Below are 17,634 nucleotides of genomic sequence, written 5' to 3'. Positions count from 1 at the left end.
CTGAAAAAGGAGACATTTTCAGGGTATGAAAGTATTCTGAGGCATAATTCTAGGCCTACCATCTAGAAGCTGAACCCCTAGAGAAGGAGCTTGGAGGGGCCTTTTGCAGTCTAGCTAAAATTACTCAGCATCAAAGTAAAAGTCTGGGATCAACACAATCTGAAACACAATGGCCATAGCAGCTTGGGACCTTATCGTCATAAAGCAGAGATGTAGTCTGGTAGTTTCTTAAAGTGTGCAGAACAGTAAGGTCCTACATGATTTAAAAATGTGTATTTGTTTGCCAAATTTTAAAACAATAGTAGGCATAAGAATTTGAGTTTGTGCCAGAAAACTGTTAATCTTGACAGATCTCAAGGAATAAACTGAAGGACCAGTACACAAGGTCTATCTTAGCTCAATTATACAATAGTAGCTAAAAGGAAAGAATTGTGAGTACAATGGACAACATACCTACCCTGAAAAAGCACTATGAGTGAAATAAACACAGAAGGACATATAATGTCTAATTATACTTACAAGCAATGCTAGAAAAGAAAAGCCTTTGGTGGTAGAATGCAGATCACTGGTGCATAAACCAGTAGTTGAAGAGAAACAACTAATGTGAAAGAAACTATTTGGGTCAAGAGCAACATTACTTACATTCTGATTGTGACAATGGTTACACAATTGAAGGCACTTACTTAAGCTCATTGCACCTTGTTTCTGAATGGAAGGATTTATTGTTTGTTAGGAAATAAATCTAAAAGAATCATTAATGCTGGTGGCCAGCATGTGGCATAGCACACTAATCCTCTACCTGCAATGTTAGAATCCCATATGGGTACCAGTTTGTGTCCTGGAAGTTCTACTTTTGATGGAGCTCACTGCTTATGACTTGGGAAAGCAGTGGTAAATGATGGCTCAGTCCTTAGGCCTTTGTACCCATGCGGGAGATGTAGAGAAAACTTCTGGCTCCTGGCTCCTGGCTCCTGGTTTTGGATTGGCTCAGATCTGGCTGTTGTGGCCTTTGGGGAGTGAATCACTGGAAATTTGAAAGGAGGTCACCCTCTCTGTCTCTTTCTCTATGTAAAACTGCTTTTCAAATAAAAATTTTAAAAATTAAAAAAGCAATATTAATGATATGAAATCTTTTTGTTTAGAAATTATATCTCGAGGAAAGATAAGAAATAAAATTCACTTAAAATGTTTCTTGAAAGCCACTGTTGGCCCAGTCTGAAATCAAGACCTCAGAACTCCATCTGCATCTTCCCCATGGAGCACAGGGACCCAAGTATTTAAATCATTTGTTGCCTTCCAAGATGATTTAACAGGAAGCTGAAGTTCCATAAAAGTAGCCAGGAATCGTACTAACTCTCCAACATGAATGGATATATCCTAAGCAACAGTTTAGCCCATTGCAGAGCACCTTTCTGAAGATGCATTCTTTAACTATTTTCTTGTATTTATCTTTCCAAGTGCTTTGTTAACTCTTCAAACAATGGCAGGGATATGTTCATTGATGAATCAAATGTTACACGATGCATTTCTTTGAAATGCAGTCTAGGATAAGTAAATTTCAGAAAGATAGAAACGTATGTTTGCAGAAAAGCACCCTTTGTTCAGGCGAGATAGCAGGATACTATGGTAATTAGTGAGACTCATATATTTCTGGGGTCCATTGGCCTTGTTGATTGATTGCCTCTGAATATGCAGTACAATTTACCACAGATCCGATGATCAATGAAATGAGAAATCATAGAACACCAAAAGTGAAGCACATTTCATTACTCCCGGTACAGTACTTTACAGCATTACTTTTTCTTATTATTCCATCACTGTATTGTGATAAGAATATACAATCAGATCATCGTTATTCTAAAGATTCTATAAATTGTCTTTAGAATATAACTGTGAATGCAATTTGCTTGTCTGAGAAATTCTGTGCCTCTAAAATGATGAGGCTAATCTAAAACAACAAGAACAGGGAATCAGTTACCTTTACTTCTCTGTAGATATCACCCACTTCTCCTTGCACTCAAGTATATGCACTATTAGCCCGGGACTGGCACAGTTTTAAGCAGACCTGGGTCTTCTATACTTTCAGTGGATCATAGGCTTCTTAAATTGCCATCACAGGGAATCATCTAAGACAAACAGAAGAAGGCTTAGAGTATAAAAGATGTGAAAATACCTAGGAATTGCATTGTTTAGATTTAATGTACTTTTATTCCACTTTGGAAGAACTCCTGTACAAGAAGAGGAAATTGTGTAGGAGAAAGCAAATGCAGAACCTTGAGTATTTTTTGGAAATGCTGTACACAGGTGACAGAGTGTTCAAAATGATTTCACATCCGTACCGTCAATATTTCATTCATATTTACAAACTGATTTTTATCTACGATGATGTATTTCATATTATTTTGCATTTCTTTCTTCTTTATTGAGAATTCAAAAGTCATAGTTCACCTTGTTCTGTAACAGACATCTTAGTTCTCCCTGTTCGCATAGGATAGATAACATAAGCTAGAATGTCACTTTCTATTTTGCTATTCATGAAGTCAAGAGATTTGAATCTCATCTAGTTTCATGTAATCTTAGCTTATTCTCTTTTTCTCGAAACTCTAATGCCCTCATCCCTAAAATGAGACAAATGAGATCAGCTCTGTCTGCTTCACAGTAAGGTTATGAATATCAAGTGCTTTTCAAAGAGCTTTAAATACTGCAAAGCCATCTGTAAATAGGAGATGTGCTTAGCTCCAAAATAGAATAACAGTAAGCATACCATATAAAGTCATTTTTATTCATTTATGTATACAATAATGCAATCCTTTCCCCTCCCTTAAACAAACACCAAAAAACCTTCTGTCCAATGTGTTAAAGACAAAGAGACATGCAGGGCATTGTGTTATCCTCAGTGTATGTCGAGGAGAGAGATATGTGAGCAACTAATTAAAAAAAAAAGCCTCAATCCCCTCATTAGAAATGTTAAACATCCTTAGCAGAATGCTTAGGAAAAAGAACACAAGAAAAAATGCTTCACAAAATGTGATTAGAGCTGAGTTTTGAGAAGCTCATCTGGTTAGAAGTTTGACTTGTGGTAAAAGGAAATAGATAAATGTTGTGACCTAGGCTGCAATCTGGTTGAAGAAGGGCTGGTGGACCATTTGCCCTGAGGTTTTCTACAAAGAATACACAACTTAGTCAACATCATTAGAGAGAACTGAAGTTGAATAAATCAATAACAGTCACCAATAATGGGAATCTGAATGGTCCAGATAATAAATTCAGTTATGTTATTTTATACTTTTAGAAGTTGACTGGCAACAAATATCCTGAGGCCAGAAGATACAGGGTTCTGGAGTATTGCAAAAATAACCATGCATTCCAGCCTTTGAGAGATTCCCAGGCCTAAGTCAAGGCATTGACGAATTTCTAACCCATTGGAGACAGTTGATATTAGAGAGGCAAAGCTTTCCATGATGAATGCTGAATAACGGAGGTAAACAGAATGGTCTGCAGTGTCATTTACCTGTAGAATTGATTTGTGGCCACTTACACTGCCCACTGTCAGACCAAACAAAATTGTTTGTTTATCTGCTACTTGAGATATAGTTTTTGGAATCTAAATGTTAATATTTCTGACAAATTATGACAGGTTTTAATAAAATAAGTAAACTGAGCATTAATATCTGATAAATATCCTGGATTTCATCATATACACAATGAGGATATTGTCAGAAAGACAAACATTAAATCACTTTTCAAATTACAGTTCAAAGGAATATTCTGGAAATATCAAATAAAAAAGGAGATGAGGCTGCTGCTGACAATTGAAAAGAAGCATATAGGAACAATTTACTGAATTGGAGGCAACACCATGCATTGCGCACAGCAGTGGTACGAGTGACAACACCAACTGTGATCAAGGACTGTGCCTAGAATTGCTTCTACAGAAGCAGACAGACACTTATGAGGCCAGTGTGAAGAGGAGTGACCAGGAGTTAAGGATTCTGATTTGGGAGTCCATGTAGATGACAGTACCATTAATTAAGATGTGGCAAATCAAGTGGGATATGTGAGTTAGGGAATATGAATAGTGACATAGGAATTGAAATCATTGTAAAACAAAGATAACAAGATGATCTAGAATAGATTTATTTCAAATGAAAGATGGAAGGAATAAAAGAAGGAGAAGGAAATGGAAGCAGAGGTGGAGACAAAGAGGGAGGAGGAGAGAACAGCAAGGGTTGCTAGGGTGGAAGAGGGGAGAGAAGGCAAAGGAGAATGTAGAGGAAAGGACCGAGAAGCATAAAGGAGGGGGAGGGGAAGCTAGGAGGAGAAAGAGCAACAATACTGTCACCACCAGTTCCACACAACAAATTCACTTTTTAGATAGGACGAGGGCAGAGATTGTGAGAATGATGTAATAAGTTGGCTGGTTCATTGACAACTCAAGAAGGGATTCAAGGATGAGATCAGTAGAGAAACAAGGTTTATTTGCATACAACATGAAAGGACACATTCTAGAAGAAGTTCAGGCATGCTCAAAAGGGAAATGAAGTTAACACTATTTGGAACCATCCCTTCACATGAACTGGAGACAGCGGGGTGAAATCAAGGCATTAACCAAATATCCAAAGGAGCCAGCGTTTAGGGAGAACTTCAGTACCATTCCTTTCTTTGATCCTTTTGTTTTTAAGTTTAAAACTGTCATGACATCAGGTGATCACAGAGGTAGGTATATCAACCATGGTAATTTTGCTACAATTGTTTTGTAATAGGGTCGTGGCCATTGCAGTAGGTTCAGGTCCAAGCCGCTGTTTAGTGGAAGCTACCGTCTTATACTGCACAGATGAAGTTAATGGGGAGTGTAGTGGTTTGGAAAGTGCAGGCAGGATTTCATCACAGACCCATCCTCAATGAGGGTGTGGTAATCTAAGTTCCTCCTTGCTGGCTGCCTCTTTAAATAAAACATGAAGGAGTGGTGTGTCTTTCCCTAGAATTTGACTGTTGTAGAAGTGGTGGATAGATCCTAGCATCTTTAGAAATTGTCTCACCCATTGTCTACACATTTCAGTTATAAAACAAAAAGGCACACGAATAGATATCAGTTCAGATATATTTCACTTCCCAAAGGCCTATCCTTATTCCACTTGAAATTTTCCATTTTCAACTATTTTGTATAGATGTAAGTATTCTTTTATTTGAAAACAGATATAGATGAACAATGGAGAGATATTAAAAAGAAAATTATTAAAAGCAACGAATTTCCACATTATAGCATATAAAAGCTTGTTTAAGGTAAATTTCTTACTTCTAATGAAGATTTTAAATCTGGAATAAGAATTTTAAATGTTCAAATGGCTTCAAGTGATAACATATTCTATGTGATATAGTAAATGACATTTTTATGTCAATCAAAAACTTATTTTTTAAAGACTTATCTCAAAGGCAGAGTAGAAGAGAAGGAAGGAAATACAGAGGGATGGACACAGAGAAAGGTCTTTGATTGAGTTCATTTTCCAAATGTCTCTGATGGCAGGGGTTGGGACAAGCTGAAAACAGGAGACAGGAACTCCATCGGAGTCTCCTACATATGACAGAGCAAGTCAAGTACTTCAAGCAATATTTTCTATTTCCTAGAGACATTAGCAGGCCGCTGGATATGATGCTAAATAGCTGACACTTGCACCAGGCACACTGGCATGGGACACAGATAACCTAAGCAAGCAGCGGTTTAATTCACTGTACCACAAAGCTTGGTCTCCAAAAGTATTTTTAAGTGACTGGAATGACCACATTATTTTTTTTAAAAGTAATATCTGACCTGAATGTAGAAAATTGATATTTTAGTGATGAACTAGTTTCCATAATATGATATCAAGCTGATACAAAAATCCTGACATATAATAGGAACTGTTAAGTAAACTGAAACTCAGGTCTGTGAAACTTTTCCAATCAGCTGCATTGGAAAACACAAAACGCATATTTTATTCGACTGGCTTTGCACAGCACTTTCTCCCAACAAAGGAGGAAAAATGCTTCTTCACAAGCGCATTTCTATATTTTTCTTAGCAACTATTGGAGGTGGGGTGGAAAGAGAGGAGGGTATAGTGTAGTAGGCAACAAAAACTAAGGATAGGAAAACAAACACAGGTAACCAACTATTCAATTAAAACATGTTTTCTTTGTTTTGATATGCTGAATGATTCTATTGATATGCTGAATCTACTGATATGCTGAATGATTTTGTTAGGAAATATTGGACCAATACAAATGTAATTATTTCATTATTATTTTTTTAAAGATTTATTTATTTTTGCTGGAAAGTCAGATTTACAGAGAGAAGGAGAGGCAGAGAGGAAGAACTTTCATCTGCTGGTTCACTCCCCAAGTGGCCTCAACTGCCAGAGCTGAGCTGATCCAAAGCCAGGAGTCCAGAGCGTCTACTGGGTCTCCCATGTTGGGTGTAAGGTCCCAAGGCTTTTGACTATTCTTACTGCTTTCCCAGGCCACAAACAGGGAACTGGACAGGAAGTGGAGAAGCTGGGATAAGAACTGGTTCCCATATAGGATCCCAGCTTATGGAAGGCAAGAACTTCAGCCACTAGGCTACCACATCGGGCCCTATTTCATTACTCTTACCATTACTTAGCACATTCACATGTACTGCCAAAGCATTATTTTAATAGTGGAAGTTCTGTTCACTGCTAATTCTTGCCTTCCAATGAAACATTGCTCAGTTGCTCTGGAGGTATCAAAGGCAACAAAAGCCCAGATGACTAGAAGTCATGTAACAACTGCTTTCCAGTTGAAAAATGTTAAGATCTTTGTTTCCCGTGTGTCCTTTCTCTAAGCCTATGTTTTCAATTTGCGTTGTTTTCGGTGGTGTTTTGCTTTGAGAAGGAAAAAAAGATGTGAGCATTTAATTTTACTGTTGATCACTCCAGCATGGATGCTGATCACAGCTGTCCCTGTTCTCTAAACTCAGTTTCCAATGACGTGTTTAAAAGAAAAGGAAACAGATCCTTTTGTTTTTAGCTTGCAACTCCGCTACATTCATGTCTATTAGCAAAAAAGGCCTGGGCTATATTATTTCTTAGGGAAAAATACAGCATTCTTCTTCAGAGTGAGGTGTGGCTTAATCTTTTGGCACTCAGTATGGTTTAACTGATACAGTTTTGAAAAATATTTTTGTGGAGTCAGTATTTAACACATTACCTTTGATGTTTTAATCATAAAATTATGTACTCATCATTCCTGTGACTTCCCTGTGATGAACCAAAGAATATTTGTTACTTATTCACAAAGGTGAGGCACATGGATAGAATAGTTAGTAGCTTAAGCAGCACCAGAAAACCTAATAGATGGAAATACAAATATCACAAGAGACATGAAGCAGGTCTAGGGACGCATGCAGCAGGGAGTACAGGCGAGGATCCTTGAACCGGTTTCCCTTTGATGGATCAGATTTACCTTTTATTCAATCCTTATTACTCTAATGAAGAGACAAGTCTGAGCAGAAAGTGTGTAATTGGCCTCCATCAAGTAGCTTGTATACGGTGTAGCAAAGGCAGAGCAGTTCTGGCAGGCAGCACAAAACAGGAGAGATTATACCCCCAAGTCGGAAACTGTATAAACTGGAGCGACAGGAATAGTTACAGAAATATTGCCTTGGTTTTTGAAAACCAGAACTTAGTCATAGTTCATGGATAATAGTTCCCCATCACCACTGATGATTTTCAATAGGCGGTTTTGAGGCTATTTTCTTTCAAAACTATGTCAGTTTGAAAATCAACATAATTGTTAGTTTGATCCTTCCAAATCATAGCAAAATTGTCACCTTATTCTACTTTTGAATTTTGAGCTGAAATCTGTATCTGGGAAAGGAGAATAAAAGGCTCACAATTGCTAGATTGTACTTTATGTAAATAATAGATAGAAGGAAGTAAACATTTCTAATTCAGTCTAAGTGCTCAGAACTGTCAAACAGGATTTATTAATCAAATAAAGAAATGGAGCAGAATAACCACCTGTGAATAGCAAATTTTGACAGAACTGTTTTGTCTTGTAAAAACATTCTTTCTAGATTTGGTTCACAGGAGACAAATTAAAAATTTTGACATTTCTGATTATCCAATATCTATGTTTGTTATACAAGCTAAATAAAAATAAGATAGTGTGATTCTGTTTTCATGACTATATAAAACCACTGGAAATATCTATCGCACTAAAACATTTGAAATATATTATAAAGACAGTGAGAAACTTCACATTGGTTGTTAACAATTCCTGATGAAACACATAGGTTTGATAAATAGATTCTGAAATGAACTTATGTTTGATGACTTCTATTTGGAGAATTAAAAAGTACACCTATTTTCATGTTCCAGACTCAACTGTGCTTTGTAATCTCCAGAAAATGTTGCAATAAACAATATGTTTACCTTATACTCAAGATCTTATTTTAAGAATGTTAGGTGTTTATTTGTAGTTGTCAATAGTTATGTGCTCTGATTATATCAGATATTGGTAATGTATTATTTATTTTATTCATTTGCAGGTTTATTTGCTTCATAAATTAAGCAATATTCTTGTGCTTAGCATTTGGAGAAATAATTCCGGGAAATCTCTCAAGATGGTATACACTACAAAAGAAATTTTAAAGAACTTCGAATTTTAAGGCAAAACAATTGCCATTGTCTATTACGTCTGGATAAATGTTTGTACTATATAGTGGTTTCCTAGCATTCTCTCTTTTAAACAATGCCTTGTCTCAAAATCAGCATTGCACTCAACGATGCTTCTATTTTTGTTTTCTTGATCAGGGGAAGAGAACATAATGGAGCATTCAGAAAGACTTCTCAGGGTGACAGGAACTCAAGGGAAAGCTAATCATGTAATGATTTCAAGGCAGCTTAAATCCTTACTAGCCAGTTGACTTCTGTAAACAATTGGCGCCTGATGAATACCCGAAGGCCAAAATGACTGGCCGCACGTTTCTGCTACATATATGAGAATAAAAGCAGACACATGGTCAAAGCATGTGAGACACAGACTCCTTGAACTACTTGCCAGGACTCAGCTCAAAAAATAAAGAATTATACATGCATGCTTGCTTTTCTTTATAAAAGTAAGGCAATGTCCCATAGAAAAATGCACAGTGTGGTGTTGAATAAGGATATACTCTAGACTTGAAATATAAAACTGATTTGAAACTTTGGAAATAACCACTGACTGGAATATCCAAATTTTTATGGGAATTATGATTGTATAAGAAAAATCTAGAAGACTGAATAAGAATTGTCAAAGAAAAAGCAGAGCTGAGCAGCACTTAAATTGCTGAACATGGATTTTCAGTCAGGAAATACTTCAATAGGGAAAAAGAGACCATGGTATAGAATCAGGTTCAGTTCTGGAAACAACAAGGAAAAGTGGAGAATGGTAGCCAAAGAGTAGAGTGGGCAGTATGGAACACGAAAGAAAATATTATAAATTAGGAGACAATTCTGCTTAAACTGGCCTTACAGGATTCTGAAAGCAGTCAGAAGGATGAAATATTAAAGTTATGGGATTCATCAAGTCAGTCATTGAGGTCAAGGCTGGAATCCTCAAAACAACTAACCAGAGTTGGATCAAGAAAAATCTTAGCTAAGTAGCATTGAAAATGAAGTACATTTTTCTCTGCAAATATGGTAACTTGGAGTATGACAACTTCTCAAAGTTATTTATACAACTCCATTTGTTACCATTTTTTATGCTGTCTAGAATGCCTATATCTGTTGGTTTTTCACTGATAAAACATTTGAAGAGAATTTCCAGTCTCATGATTTCCTTACTCTTGGACCAAAAATTAAATGCCTTGGGAAAAATGTCTCGGTGGAGAGTCACTTAGCAAGGAGCTGCTCAAGGCCTTATTTAAAGAACCTTAATAATACCAGCAAACAGAATAATGTAAAAAAAAGAAAGAAAATCTGGACTAAGTATGGTTTAAAAATTAATTTAAGACATTATTTTCCCTCTTTGCTGCTTCTAACAAAGCATTAACAGTTGGGAGTCTGTCACATGGAATTGGCCTCAAGCAGTCCATGAATTACAGAGTGGAGAGAGAGAATTTAAGTCTAGATTGTTTCAAAGTCCTTTAAATATATTGTCCTTAAATTAAAATATGCAAATGAAAGACTTGAAAGATTAATTAAGGTAGTCAGGCTGTTGGGGAGAGAAATGCAAACAAACCTGAATAACAAAACAACGCTGAAAATATTTTAAAGTATAGCTTTTCAGTTTATCTTTTATCTGTACAAAGGGATTAAATTAAATGATTGTACTCTATGTACAACTAAAAGTTAAGGATTTTCTGTATAAAGAGAAGCATGCAATATATTCATCTTCCAAATTATATCTCTCCACATGACATTTATGGTATGTATGCACATTCACATGATACAATGTATATCTGATATGTATGTTATGTTTATTCAAATAGATCATACACATTTTCAAATATATATACATACATACATATATTTTACAAATATATTTTCCTAGGGCCCAGCACGGGAGCCTAAAGACTAAAGTCTTCACCTTGCATGCACCTGGATTCCATATAGGCGCTGGTTCATGTTCCAACTGACCCACTTTCCATCCGGCTCCCTGTTTCTGGCTTAGGACAGCAGTCAATCAAGGCCCAAAGCCTTGGGACCCTGCATCTAACCGGGAGACCCACAAAAATATCCTGGTTCCCTGCTTTGGATTGGCTTAGCTCTGGCCATTGCAGCCACTTGGGGAGTGAACCAGTGGACAGAATATCTTTTCTGTCTCTCCTCTCTATAATCTGCCTTTATGAAAAAAATAAAGAAATCTTTAAACACAAAACAAAACAACAACAACAAATATATTCTCCTTGTTATCCACATGGGAGATTCTAGTGAAGTTCCTGCCCTCCTCGCCTCAGTTTGTTTTTTTTTGCCTGGCTTTGCCAAGGCTGTTGCAGCCATGTTTGAGAAATGAACTACTGAATAAGATCTCTTCTCTCTCTTGTCTCTTTTTTGCAGCTCTCTACTGAATTTCAAAATAAATAAGCAATTTGTAACAGAAAATATTTATGTAACTGTAATTTAAAAGCACGAAGAAAAAATCTTTAAAATCCAAACATATGAGGACTCCTCAAAAAGTTCATGGAAAATGTATATTGGGTTAAAAAAAAAAACATGTCAAGTAAACATTTATTTTTCCATGAACTTCTGGAAGTTCATTTTTAAATATTTTTCTAAAGTAATTTCAGGATATGTTATACTCCACAATTCTGTTTCTGGGTCTAATTCTGCTTACATCTACAGATGTTATAAGATATGAGAAGAAATGGAAGTCTGATAGCAATAAGATTTGAGACCGGCACAGTAGCCTACCAGCTAAAGTCCTCACCTTGCATGTGCCAGGATTGCATATGGGTACCGGTTCGTATCCTGTCAGTCCCGCTTCCCATGCAGCTCCCTGCTTGTATCCTGGGAAAGCAATTCAGGATGCGACAAAACCTTGGGACCCTGCACCCCCTTGGGAGACCCAGAAAAGCTCCTGGCTTCAGATTGGCACACCTCTGGCCATTGCACACACTTAGGGAGTGAATCATTGGACAGAAGATCTTCCTCTCTGTTTCTCCTCCTCTCTGTATACCTGACTTTCCAATAAAAATAAATAAATCATTTTTAAAAAGATGTCTATTAAAAAAGTGTTGGGTTATTCTATAGATAATAAAGTGTGAATTTTCAGTCTTTAAATACTCAACATCTCTAAAATTCCCAGCAATAACAACAGTCAGCAGGGATGTATAATATATTACATACCAGATACTGTTCTGTAAACATATGTCAACATGTTTCCCATGTCAGGGTTGTGAAATATTATTCCTGCTCTCTTAAGTATAAAATGGCTGTCTGAATCTGAGATAATTCACACTGACACAAAACAGATTATCAGGAGAGAAACATACATATTTATTTAGTAAAAAGTTTTATGATACACAAGAGACCTGTATGAGGCAATGAAGACCCAAGACTTGGAAAAGTTTAACTATATTAATGCTAGTTTTGACAAGGAGAAGCAGTGGTTGAAAAGTAACTAACTTGTATAGCAATGTTAGTGAAAGACTAAATGATTTTAATAAGGACTATACATGATTATTTACTCTCAACTCTATCTGTGGTGATAAGCATACCACTTTCTTCCTGAATCAAGCAGGACATCTTTCACATTAATGTTGTATAACTAATAGGCATTTCAAACCTGATACAACCAAAACAAAACCAAAACAACTTCCAAACCTTGAAACTTTTTTCTTCCATTATCCAACCATCTAGTCACAATTTTCACCAACTCACAAATGCTACATTTTTATTAAGTTCTCAGACTTGACAATGTGGGGACAACTTTAGCTGTTCTTTAGATACTTTCTCCTATAAAATTCCTCTTTGTTCTGTTCCCAAAATATATCCAGATTCTGACTTCCTGCCATCATTGCATTATCACATGCAACAAAGTGTCCCACATGACAAACCAATGATGCCTCTTGATGGACTATTGTCATAAATTCCTGAACAACTTTACTGCTTTTTTTGTAGTTTTACTCTCTGTTTTGATGGTATAATATTTTAAAAGATCCAACATCACTGTAATCTGCTCAAAACCCTGAAATTGTAGCTACCCTTATGCAGTATGGGCCCATGCTCTTCCCATGTTGCCACTTTGACTTGTTCATTCTACCCCAAGTCAATGATCTCCTGGCTATTCCTCTAACTGAATTGGAAAATTACAACCTGGGGCTCTCAGCTGGGACTATTCCTTCCTAGAATGCTTGATGCCATCCAGGCTCCAGCTGCCTGACTCTTACACAGCTGTTGGATTAAATATCAGCCTTTTAAAGAGGCCTACATTGAGCACTTCATAATAAAATATAACATGTATTTTCTATTATTTCTCTGTCAGGCTTTATTTCGTAAATCACTTATCATCTTAAGATTCTAGGATTCAGGGACTGAAACCTACTGGAGGGAGTGGCACAAGCAACGGCAAACTAAGAATGAATGAGATCAGTGATGTCAACATGTAGACTTGTGGACAATACAGCTTAAGAAGCAAACCAATGAGAAGCCAAGGGTAAAAGAACACACATAGACACAATGAATAAGGTTACTGACACCTCCTTGTAAAGGGGCAAAATTCTATGTCAACCTCAGGGTTAACTGAAGAAGACATGTAGGAAATGCTGGATAATGATTTTAAAAATAATTATAAAGTTCTTATAAGCAACAAGAATCACATCCAGGAATTCAAGGAATATGTTAGACAGGAAATAGCAACACTGAAACAAAATCAAGCTGAATCATTATAAATAAAGCACACAATAGAACAAACCTAAAATTCAGTGGAAATCCTCAAAAACGGAATGAGTGAGGCAGAAGAAAGATTTCAGAAACTCAGCAAAGAAAAAAAAAAAAAAAACAGCTCATCCAGACAATAGGACAAATGGACTTAATTGATATCTACAGAAACTTTCATCCTACAGATGCAGAACATACTATTTTTCATCAGTACATGTACTTCTTCAGGACTGATCAAATTACAGGTGACCAGACAAGTCTCAGAAAACTAAAAAAAAAAAAAAAAAAAAAAGAAACTATACCATGCATCTTCTCAAACCATCATGGAGGAAAACTGGAGACCAACAAATCAAAATACTTCCAGAAGACATGCAAATACTTGGAGACTGAACAACATGCTGGTAAATGAACAGCTGGCTATAGAATAAATCAAAGAAAATATTCAAAAATTGCTTGAAATAAATGAAGGTGTCAACATAACATATCAAATCTTATGGCATCAAGGCTGTGTTAAGAGAAAAGCTCATTTCAATCATCCTTATGTTAAGAAATTAGAAAAGCACCACATAAATGAACTAACCATATCTCTGAAGGAACTGAAAAAAAAATAGCAGCAAACTAATTCCAAGATTAGCAGGAAAACTGAATAATCAAAACATGGAGGAAATAACTCAAACAGAAATGAAAATAACAATATGTAAGATTGACAAATCAAAGAACTGTTTCTTTGAGAAAGTCAATAAAATATATTTCCCGCTAGCACAACAAATCCAACAAAAGGGTGGGGGGAAAAGATATGAATCAACAGAATCAGAGATGATAAAGGAAATACAGCAATGGATACCCAGGACATCCATAGCATAATCCAGAACTGTTACAAGCAACAATATGCCAACAAGTCAGAAGATCTAGAAGAGATGGACAGATTTTTGGACACAATCTACTAAGATTGAATCATGAGGCAACTAATAATCTAAGCAGGCCTACAACTAAAGCAGAGACTGAATCAGTAATTGAATCCCTCCCAACCAAGAAAAGCCCTGGACCAGATGGTTTCACTATTAAATTCCACCACACGTTTCAAGAAGCACTTTCACGAATACTCCACAAGCTATCCCAAACAACAGAAATGGAGGCACTCCTTCCAAACTTTTTCTATGGAGCCAATATCATCTTAATATCAAACCCAGAGAGGGACACAACAGAGAAATATAACTACACAAAGATAGACACACAATGATTCTCAACAAAATACTAGCTAACAGGATCCAACAGCTCAGCAGGCAGATCATTTACTTGGACCAGGTGGGATTCATCCCTGTGATGCAGGGATGGCTTAACAACCCCAAACCAATAAATGTGATTCACCACATCAACAAATCAAAAAATAAAAACCATATGACCATCTCAGTAGATGCAGAGAAGGCATCTGATAAAACCCAATGTCACTTCACACTAAAAAGCCTCAACAAGATAGGCATAAAGGAACAATCTACAACACGATCACAGCAACATACAAAAAATCCAATGGCAGCCTCATACTAAGTGGGGAAAAGCTGGAAGCTTCTCCATTTAGAACTGGAACTAGACAATGATGTCCATTTTCGTCAGTACTATTTATCATAGCATTGGAAGTCCTTGGTAGAGATATTAGGCAAGGAAAAGAAATTGAAGGAAATCTAAACTGGAAACAGAATTAAAATCATTCCTGTTTGCAGATGACATGAATCTAAACACAGGTGAACCAAGACTCAATCAAGATACTACCAGAACTCATAAGAGAATTGGGCAGGAGAGCCATGTTGTAGAGAGTGAGAGATCACAACAGATATAAGTACAGGATAGTACGAGTAGTTACTTGCCAAGCATGGTGATGGCAACTCCTACTACACTCCAGAAACAACTGCATTGCCTGACCAAAGTCGAGAGTTTTTAAGTTCTTATTAACATATAGCAACCAGGGTTTTCAAATCAACTCAAGTGTTACAAATCAGTCAAATTGCATCTTAAGCCAATCAGTAAAGAAGCAGATAGCTTATGTTGAGCCACACTCAAATCCTAGTACTGCCTTGGGGAGCTATTAGCCAGCGGCACCCAACTATAGCAGGATACAAAATTAACGAATATCAATTGATGACCTCAGTATATACAAATAACTCCAGACTGAGAAAAAAAAACACCTAGTAAGTACAGTCCCCTTTAAAATAGAGAAGAATCTTAAATATCTTTAAATAAACCTAACCAAAGATAAGGAAGACCTCTATGATGAAAATAATACATTTTTAAAAGAAGTAGAAGCATTAAAAGGTGGAGAAGGTTATGATGTTCCTGAATTGGCAGGATCAACATCATCAGACTGTCCATATTAATGAGAGTAATCCCAATCCCAACCATCACATTCTTCTCAGAAATCGAAAAGATACAAAAGTTCATCTGGAAACAAAAGAGATCATGAATGGATAAATTATCCTGAAGAATAAAAATCAAGCTGCAGGAATTCCAATTCCAGACCTTAAGACATATTATGAGGCAGTGGTAATCAAAACAGATTGGTACAGAAACAAAGGTCAACAGAACAAAATGGAAATCTCAGAAGAGAACCCACATATGTACAGCCAACAAATCTTTGACAATAGACCTGAAAATAATCCATGGAAAAAGGTTGATCTCTTCAACAAATGCTGTTAGAACAACTGGAAAGCATCCTGCAGAAATAAGAAGCAATATTCAACCTCTCATCTTTAAAAAAAATCAGTTCTAAATTGATCAAGAGCATAATTTTCACCCCAAAGCAATCAAACTATTAGAGGAAGATATAGGAAGTACTCTATTGGATATAGGAACGGGGGAAGATTTAGAAAAGTTACCAATAGCTCAGACGCTCAAATTCAGAATAAACAAATTGGACTACACCAAACTAAAAAGCTTCTGTACAATCAAGGAAATGATCAACTAAATGAAAAACAACCTAGAGACTGCGAGTAAATCTTTGCAAACTGCACAACTGATAGGGGTCTAATATCCAAGACTTACAAAGAACTTCAGAAACTCAAAGACAGCAAAATAAACAACCCTGTGAAGAAACAGGCAAAGGAAATGAACAGACATTCCTCAAAAGAACAAACTCAAATGGCTAATAGACATATGAAAAAAAATGCTCTGACTCAGAAAGTGGATTTACCATATGACCCAGCTATCCATCCTCTGGTAATATATTCAAAGCAAATGGAATCTTCATATAAGAGAAATGACTTGTAATTCTATATTAAAACAGTACAATCCACAATAGCAAACACAAGGAAATATCCCTGATGGCTGTCAAAAGAGGAATGGATAAAGAAGCTGTGGTACATCTACTCTATGGATTACTATTCAGTCACTAGAGAAAATGAAATTTTATCATTTGCAACACACACACATATATAAATAAGTGCTATACATTTGATGTTCAATTCAGCCAATTGTTACTTCTTTCATTAGAAAATGCAGATCTTTGTATACTTATTAAACAGAAGTTTCAAATCCATCAGAATTTTTGGGAAACTTAATTAGGAGCCACTAGCATAAAACCTAAATGCATGAGCTTTGTAACTTACAGACTTGGTACTAGTTGTTAAACTATAACCATTAAATAATCACCCTATATTGGGATTGCCCTCAGTTTCTGGATTGTCTCTCTTTATCTCTAAAGAGACTGTGAAAAAAATTAGGCTTTTAGAGTAAAGGATCATTTCAATTTCATAATTGGATATCCATTCAATGACTGTTTAAATGAAGACACCTGAAGATATGGCATCCTCTAGGAGAGGTGAATTGGCTCAGATTCATATTAACGTACACAAGCTGCTTAATTAATGTAAAGTTGAAAAACTCTCATTGGACAATATTTATTTTTCACTTATAATAGCTTAGAATATTGGGGTGATCAGATTCTGATGGATATCCAGCAGGTCCTGATGCTCTGTTAAACCGAGGCTTTCCTGCATTATTGATCTAAGCCTCAAAATTAAATTTAATTTAAATTAAGAAAGATGACCTCAAGCTAAGGATGGTATCAAATGAAGTAAGATGACCATAACTACCATTCTATTTACTTGGATGTATCTGAAAATTACCAAGAATTTCTCTAGTGTTTGTATGAGATTCAAGTGTGTTGTGGGAAAATAATATATTTTCAACTCAGAGAATTTTCTTCTGGGCTCTTTGTAACTCTAAGAGGTGGTTCTGTTAAGCTGAGAAGATACTCCTATCCTTTTAATTTGATTTTTATCAATGA

The 17,634-nt window shown here is 36.1% G+C and overlaps 1 long non-coding RNA gene across 1 annotated transcript in view; it reads right to left on the bottom strand.

Annotated features, from left to right (window-relative positions):
* Window positions 1-2,028: 2,028 nt before the first annotated feature.
* Window positions 2,029-17,634, bottom strand: part of LOC131482140 (uncharacterized) — a 121,779-nt gene continuing 106,173 nt past the window's right edge. The window contains exon 4 of the long non-coding RNA XR_009246776.1: window positions 2,029-2,126. This is a non-coding gene — a long non-coding RNA (uncharacterized LOC131482140). The remainder of the gene's footprint in view (window positions 2,127-17,634) is intronic.

This window comes from Ochotona princeps, chromosome 15 (genome assembly GCF_030435755.1).
Source record: "Ochotona princeps isolate mOchPri1 chromosome 15, mOchPri1.hap1, whole genome shotgun sequence".
Classification (NCBI taxonomy): domain Eukaryota; kingdom Metazoa; phylum Chordata; class Mammalia; order Lagomorpha; family Ochotonidae; genus Ochotona; species Ochotona princeps.
Note: the sequence above shows the minus strand (reverse complement) of the source record. Positions and strands in the feature narration are given on the sequence as shown.